Consider the following 8,211-nt stretch of genomic DNA (forward strand, 5'->3'; position numbering starts at 1 on the left):
CCTTCCCCCTTTCCTGTAACATTCTTCCCCTTCATCCCTTCCCTTCCTTTCCCTTGCCTTCCCCTTTCCTTTTCCCCTCCCCTTCCCTAGCCCCTTTTTCCCCTTCTCCCTTTCCTTTGCCCTTTCCCTTTTCCATTGCCATTTCCCCTTTTCTTTTGCCCTTTTTCTTTTCTCCTTTCCCTTCCCTTCATTTCCCTACCCTGCCCTTCCTTTCCCTTCCCTGTCTCCGCCTATACCCTTCCAACCCCCTACTTAACCCCCCTTTCCTCCTTCCCTTCTCTACCCTGTCTCCTATTACCCTTCCCTTCTTTGTCTCCTCCTATACCACTTCCCTGTCTCCTCCTATACCCTTTCCCATCCCTTCTCTTCCATTCCCTGTCTCCTCCTATACCCATTTTCTTCCCTTCCCTCCTATACCCTTTCCCTGTCTCCGCCTATACCCCGTCTCTTCCCTGTCTCCTCCTATACCCTTCCCTTCCTCCTTTCCTTTACCTTTCCTTCCCTTCCTCCTTTCCTTTACCTTTCCTTCCCTTCATCCCTTACCATCCCCTCCACTCCCCTTCACTTCCCCATTCTCCCTTTCCTATCCCATATCCCTTTCCTTTGCCATTTCCTTTCCTCTTTCCCCTTTCCTTTGCCGTTTCCCCTTTCTCTCCCCCTTTTCATATCCCCTTCCCTTCATTTGCCTTCCCTGCCCTTCATTTCCCTTGCCTTGTCTCAGTCTATACCCTTCCAACCCCACTTTCCCTCCCTTTACCTCTTCTCTTCTCTTCTCTTCTCTTCTCTTCTCTTCTCTTCTCTTCTCTTCTCTTCTCTTCTCTTCCCTTCCCTTCCCTTCCCTTCCCTTCCCTTCCCTTCCCTTCCCTTCCCTTCCCTTCCCTTTCCTTTCCTTTCCCTTTCCCTTTCCCTTTCCCTTTCCCTTTCCCTTCCCTTCCCTTTCCCTTCCCTGTCTCCGCCTATACCCTTCCAACCCCCTACTTAACCCCCCTTTCCTCCTTCCCTTCTCTACCCTGTCTCCTATTACCCTTCCCTTCTTTGTCTCCTCCTATACCACTTCCCTGTCTCCTCCTATACCCTTTCCCATCCCTTCTCTTCCATTCCCTGTCTCCTCCTATACCCATTTTCTTCCCTTCCCTCCTATACCCTTTCCCTGTCTCCACCTATACCCCGTCTCTTCCCTGTCTCCTCCTATACCACTTCCCTGCCCCCTCCTATACCCCTCCCCTTCACCTCTCTGTCTCCTCCTTTACTCTTTCCCTGTCTTCTCCTATACCCCTTCTCTTTCCTATCTCGTACTGTAGCCTTTCCCTTCTGTCTCCTCATTTACCCCTTCCTTTCCCTTCCCTTCCCCTCCCTTCCCTGTCTCCTCCTATACCTTTTCCCTTCCCAGTCTCTTCTTATTCTCCTTCCCTTCCTTTCCCTGCCTCCTCCTATACCCCTTCCCTTCCCTGTCTCCTTCTGTAACCCTTCCCTTGCCTTCCCTCCCATGTCTCCTCCTAGACATCTTCCATGTCTCCTCCTGTACCCTTTCCCTTCACTTCCCTTCTCTGCCTCCTCCTATACCCCTTCTCTACCCTTCCCTGCCTCCTCCTATACCCCTTCTCTTCCCTTCCCTGTCTCCTCCTATACCCATTCCCTGTCTGCTCCTAAACCCCTTCCCTGTCTCCTTCTATACCCCTTCCCTTCCCTGTATCCTCCTATAAACCTTCCCTTCCCTGTCTTCTTCTATACCCCTTCCCTGTCTTCACTTATACCCCTTCCCTTTCTCCTCCTATACCCTTTCCTTTCTTTGTCTCCTCCTATACCCCTGCCTTCCCTGTCTACTCCTCTACCCCTTCCCTTCCCTGTCTCCTTCTACACCACTCCCCTGTTTCCTCCTATACCCCTTCCCGGTCTCTTATACCCCCTTCCCTTCCCTGTCTCCTCATATGCCTTTCGCCCCCTTCCCTGTCTCCGCCTATACCCCTTCCCTTTTCTCTTTTCCCTTTTCCCTTCTCTTCTCTTCTCTTTGCCCTTTCCTTTACCTTTCCTTCACCCCTTCACTCCACTGCCCTTCCCTTTGCCCTCCCCTTCCCTTCTCCCTTTCCTTTCCCCTTTCCCCTTTCCCCTTCTCCCTTTCCCCATTCCTTTGCCCTTTTCCTCTTTCTTTTCCCCTTTTCATTTTCCCCTTCTCTGCCCTTCCTTTCTCTTCCCACCCCCACTTTCCCTCCCTTTCCTTCTTCCTTTTGTTTACCTTCCTTGTCGTCTTCTATTACCCGTCCCTTCCCTGTCTCCTCCTATAACCCTTCTCTGTCTCCTCCTATACCCCGCTCTTCCCTTCCCTTTCCTCATACCCCTTCCCTTTTTCCTCCTATGCCCCATCCCTTCCTGTCTCCTATACCCCTTCCCTGTCTCCTCCTTCATCGCTTCCCTTCCCAGTCTCCTCCTATACCCCTTCCCTTTCTTCTATACCCCTTCCCTTTTCCTCCTATACCATGCCCCTTCCTGTCTCCTATACCCCTTACCTGCCTCCTGTACCTCTCCTCTTCCCTGTCTCCTCCTTTAGCCCTTCCCTTCCCAGTCTCCTCGCATACCCCTTCTCTTTTCTATCTTCCCCTCTACCCCTTCCCTTCCTTCCCTTCCTTCCCTTGTCTCATCCTATACCCCTTCCCTTCTCCGACTCTTCCTTATACCCCTTCCCGGCCTCCTCCTATACCATTTCCTTCTTGCCTCCACCTATACCCCTTCCCTCTCTCCTTCTATACCCCTTCCCTTCCCTGTCTCCTTTTATAGCCTTTACCTTCCCTCTCTCCTCCTATATCCCTTCCCTCCCCTACCATCTCCTATACCCCTTCCCTGTCTCCTACTTTACCCCTACCCTTGCCTTCTTCGCTCCCCTTCCCTTCACCCTTCCCTTCCCTTCCCTTCCATTCCACTTCCGTTCCCTTTCTCCTCCCATTTCCTTCCCCCTTTTTTCCCTTCCCTTCCCCCTCTCTTTCCCCTTCCCCCTTCCCATTACCTTTCCCCTTCCCCCCTTTGCCCTTTCCCCATTCCTTTGCCCTTTTCCTATTCTCCTCCCCTTCGTCTTCCATTCCCTTTCCTGCCCTTCCTGTTCCCTGTCTCCACCTTTACCCTTCCAACCCCCACTTTGTGTTTCTTTGCTTCTTCCTTTCCCTTCTCCTTTTGGTTTCCTTTCCTTCCTATCCCTGTCCTATCCCCTGCCCATCCTCCCATCCTCTTCTCTTTCATGTCTTTCCCTTCCCCATGCCTCCTTCCCTTTCCCTCCCTTCCCTTCCCTTTCCTCTCCTCTCCTATGCTTCTCTTTCTTACTTTCCCCTTCCCCTTCCATTTTCCCCTCTTTTCCCTATTACCTTCCCTTCTCTTTCCTTCCCTTTCCCTCCTGGCCTTACTTTCCCTCCTGCCATTCCCTGCCCTCCGGCCCTTTCCCACCCTCCTGTCCTTCCTTACCCTCCTGCCCTTCCTTTCTCTCCTGCCCTGCCTTTTCCTTCTGCTCTGCCCTCCTGTCCTCTATCCCTGCCTCCTCCTATACCCCTTCCTTGTCTCCTCTTATACCCCTTTCCTTCCCTGTCTCATACACCTCCCCTTCCCTCCCATTCTGTCTCCTCCTATACCCTTCCCTTCCTCCTTTCCTTTACCTTTCCTTCCCTTCCTCCTTTCCTTTACCTTTCCTTCCCTTCATCCCTTACCATCCCCTCCACTCCCCTTCACTTCCCCATTCTCCCTTTCCTATCCCATATCCCTTTCCTTTGCCATTTCCTTTCCTCTTTCCCCTTTCCTTTGCCGTTTCCCCTTTCTCTCCCCCTTTTCATATCCCCTTCCCTTCATTTGCCTTCCCTGCCCTTCATTTCCCTTGCCTTGTCTCAGTCTATACCCTTCCAACCCCACTTTCCCTCCCTTTACCTCTTCTCTTCTCTTCTCTTCTCTTCTCTTCTCTTCTCTTCTCTTCTCTTCTCTTCTCTTCCCTTCCCTTCCCTTCCCTTTCCCTTTCCCTTTCCCTTTCCCTTTCCCTTTCCCTTTCCCTTTCCCTTTCCCTTTCCCTTCCCCTTCCCCTTCCCCTTCCCCTTCCCCTTCCCCTTCCCCTTCCCTGTCTCCTCCTATTACCCTTCCACACCGTCTCCAACTATACCCCTTCCCTGTCTCTGTCTATACCCTTTCCTTCCCTGTCTCCTCCTATACCCCTCTCTTCCGTTCCCTTTTTCCTCATACCCCTTCCCTTTTTCTCCTATACCCCCTCCCTTCCCTCTCTCCTATACCCTCTCCCTGCCTCCTCCTATACCCCTCCCTCACCTCACCTCACCTTCCCTTCCCTGTCTCCTTCTTGATCACTTCCCTTCCCAGTCTCCTCCTATACCCATTCTCTTCCCTGTCTTCTCATATAACCCTTCCCCTTCAATGCTTTCCCTTTCTCCTCTTATACCCCTTCCCTACCTCTTCCTATACACCTTCCCTTCCCTGTCTCCTCCTATACCCCTTCCCTACCTCCTGCTATACCCCTTCTCTGTCTCCTCCTATACCCCTTCCCTGTCTTCTATACCCCTTCCCTGTCTCCCCCTTCTATACCCTTTCCTTTCCCTGTCTTCTTTTATATTCTTTCCCTCCCCAGTCTCCTCCTTTATCACTCCCCTTCTGTCTCCTCCTATATCCCTTCCCTGTCTCTTAATTTACCCCTCCCCTACCTCCCTCCCCTTCTCCCTTCCTTCCCATTAGCTTCCCTTCCATTCCTCTTCCGTTCCCTTCCCCTCACCTCACCTCCCCTTCCCCCTTTTCTTTCCCCTTCCCCTTTCCTTTGCCCGTTCCCATTTCCTTTCCCTTTCACCCTTTCATTTGCTCTTTTACTTTTCCCCTTCCCCTTTCATTCCCTCCCCTGTCTCCTCCTATACCCATTCCCTTCCCTGTCTCTTCCTGTAAACTTTCCCTTCCCCGCCTCCTCCTATACCCCTTTTTCTTTTCTTATCTTTCCTTCCCTGTATACTCCTATACCCCTTTTCTTTCCTTCCCTGTCTCCTCCTATATCCTTTCTCTGTCTCTTCCTATACCCCTTCCCTTTCCTTCCCTTTCTCCTCCTATAACCCTTCCCTTCGCTGTCTCCTCCTATATACTTCTGTCTCCACCTATACTCCTTCCCTGTCTCCTCAAACGCCTTCCCTCCACTTCCCTGTTTCCTCCTATACTCCTTTCCTTTCCTTTCCTCCCCTTCCCTGTCTCCTCCTATACCCCTTCCCTCCCCTTGCCTGTCTCCTTCTCTTGCCCCTTCCGTTTTCCCTTCCCCCTTTCCTGTAACATTCTTCCCCTTCATCCCTTTCCTTCCCCTCTTCATACCTTTCCTTCCTTTCCCTTGCCTTCCCCTTTCCTTTTCCCCTCCCCTTCCCTCGCCCCTTTCTTCCCCTTCTCCCTTTCCTTTGCCCTTTCCCTTTTCCATTGCCGTTTCCCCTTTTTTTTTGCCCTTTTTCTTTTCTCCTTTCCCTTCCCTTCATTTCCCTACCCTGCCCTTCCTTTCCCTTCCCTGTCTCCGCCTATACCCTTCCAACCCCCACTTAACCCCCTTTCCTCCTTCCCTTCTCTACCCTGTCTCCTATTACCCTTCCCTTCTTTGTCTCCTCCTATACCACTTCCCTGTCTCCTCCTATACCCTTTCCCATCCCTTCTCTTCCCTTCCCTTTTCCTCCTATACCCTTTCCCTGTCTCCGCCTATACCCCGTCTCTTCCCTGTCTCCTCCTATACCACTTCCCTGCCCCCTCCTATACCCCTCCCCTTCACCTCTCTGTCTCCTCCTTTACTCTTTCCCTGTCTTCTCCTATATCCCTTCTCTTTCCTGTCTCGTACTGTAGCCTTTCCCTTCTGTCTCCTCATTTACCCCTTCCTTTCCCTTCCTTTCCCTTCCCCTCCCTTCCCTGTCTCCTCCTATACCTTTTCCCTTCCCAGTCTCTTCTTATACTCCTTCCCTTCCTTTCCCTGCCTCCTTCTATACCCCTTCCCTTCCCTGTCTCCTTCTGTAACCCTTTCCTTGCCTTCCCTCCCATGTCTCCTCCTATACATCTTTCATGTCTCCTCCTGTACCCTTTCCCTTCACTTCACTTCCCTGCCTCCTCCTATACCCCTTCTCTACCCTTCCCTGCCTCCTCCTATACCCCTTCTCTTCCCTTCCCTGTCTCCTCCTATACCCCTTCCCTGTCTGCTCCTAAACCCCTTCCCTGTCTCCTTCTATACCCCTTCCCTTCCCTGTATCCTCCTATAAACCTTCCCTTCCCTGTCTTCTTCTATACCCCTTCCCTGTCTTCACTTATACCCCTTCCCTTTCTCCTCCTATACCCTTTCCTTTCTTTGTCTCCTCCTATACCCCTGCCTTCCCTGTCTACTCCTCTACCCCTACCCTTCCCTGTCTCCTCCTACACCACTCCCCTGTTTCCTCCTATACCCCTTCCCGGTCTCTTATACCCCCTTCCCTTCCCTGTCTCCTCATATGCCTTTCGCCCCTTCCCTGTCTCTGCCTATACCCCTTCCCTCTTTTCCCTTTTCCCTTCTCTTCTCTTTGCCCTTTCCTTTACCTTTCCTTCACCCCTTCCCTTCCCCTTCACTCCACTGCCCTTCCCTTTCCCTTTCCCTCTCCCCTTCCCTTCTCCCTTTCCTTTCCCCTTCTCCCTTTCCCCATTCCTTTGCCCTTTTCCTCTTTCTTTTCCCCTTTTCATTTTCCCCTTCTCTGCCCTTCCTTTCTCTTCCCACCCCCACTTTCCCTCCCTTTCCTTCTTCCTTTTGTTTACCTTCCTTGTCGTCTTCTATTACCCGTCCCTTCCCTGTCTCCTCCTATAACCCTTCTCTGTCTCCTCCTATACCCCGCTCTACACTTCCCTTTCCTCATACCCCTTCCCTTTTTCCTCCTATGCCCCATCCCTTCCTGTCTCCTATACCCCTTCCCTGTCTCCTGCTTCATCGCTTCCCTTCCCAGTCTCCTCCTATACCACTTCCCTTCCCTGTCTTCTATACCCCTTCCCTTTTCCTCCTATACCCTGCCCCTTCCTGTCTCCTATACCCCTTCCCTGCCTCCTATACCTCTCCTCTTCCCTGTCTCCTCCTTTATCCCTTCCCTTCCCAGTCTCCTCGCATACCCCTTCTCTTTTCTATCTTCCCCTCTACCCCTTCCCTTCCTTACCCTGTCTCATCCTATACCCCTTCCCTTCTCCGACTCTTCCTTATACCCCTTCCCTGCCTCCTCCTATACCATTTCTTTCTTGCCTCCACCTATACTCCTTCCCTCTCTCATTCTATACCGCTTCCCTTCCCTGTCTCCTTTTATAGCCATTACCTTCCCTCTCTCCTCCTATATCCCTTCCCTCCCCTACCATCTCCTATACCCCTTCCCTGTCTCCTACTTTACCCCTACCCTTGCCTTCTTTGCTCCCCTTCCCTTCACCCTTCCTTCCCTTCCATTCCACTTCCGTTCCCTTTCTCCTCCCATTTCCTTCCCCCTTTTTTCCCTTCCCTTCCCCCTCTCCTTTCCCTTTCCCTTCCCCCTTCCCATTTCCTTTGCCTTTTCCCCATTCCTTTGCCCTTTTCCTATTCCCCTCCCCTTCATCTTCCATTCCCTTTCCTGCCCTTCCTGTTCCCTGTCTCCACCTCTACCCTTCCAACCCCTACTTTCTGTTTCTTTTCTTCTTCCTTTCCCTTCTCCTTTCCTTTTGTTTCCTTTCCTTTCCTTCCTATCCCCTGCCCATCCTCCCATCCTCTTCTCTTTCATGTCTTTCCCTTCCCCATGCCTCCTTCCCTTTCCCTCCCTTCCCTTTCCTCTCCTTTCCTATGCTTCTCTTTCTTTCCCCTTCCCTTCCATTTCCCCTCTTTTCCCAATTCCCTTACCTTCTCTTTCCTTCCCTTCCCTTTTCTTCCCTTTCCATCCCTATGTCTCCTCCTATACCCTTCCCTTCCATCTTTTTACCTATCCTCTGTCCTATACCCTTCAAACTCCACCCATCCCCTTCCACTGTCCTGTGCCCTTTCCTGGCCCTCCTCGCCTCGCCTCTCCTCTCCCCTTCTTTCTATCTCCTCTCGCCTCTTCCTCTATCCCCTCTGCCTCCCTCTTTTCCCTTTTCCCCTTCCCCTTCCCTCCCTACCATCATCCCTCTTACCTCTCCTCACCTGCCCTCACCTCACCTCATCCCTCCTCACCCACTCTGAAGCCTAAAATGACCCAACGCTCCCCAAAACCCATACCGACCCTG

The sequence above is a fragment of the Triturus cristatus genome, chromosome 8 (assembly GCF_964204655.1).
Source record: "Triturus cristatus chromosome 8, aTriCri1.1, whole genome shotgun sequence".
Lineage (NCBI taxonomy): Eukaryota > Metazoa > Chordata > Amphibia > Caudata > Salamandridae > Triturus > Triturus cristatus.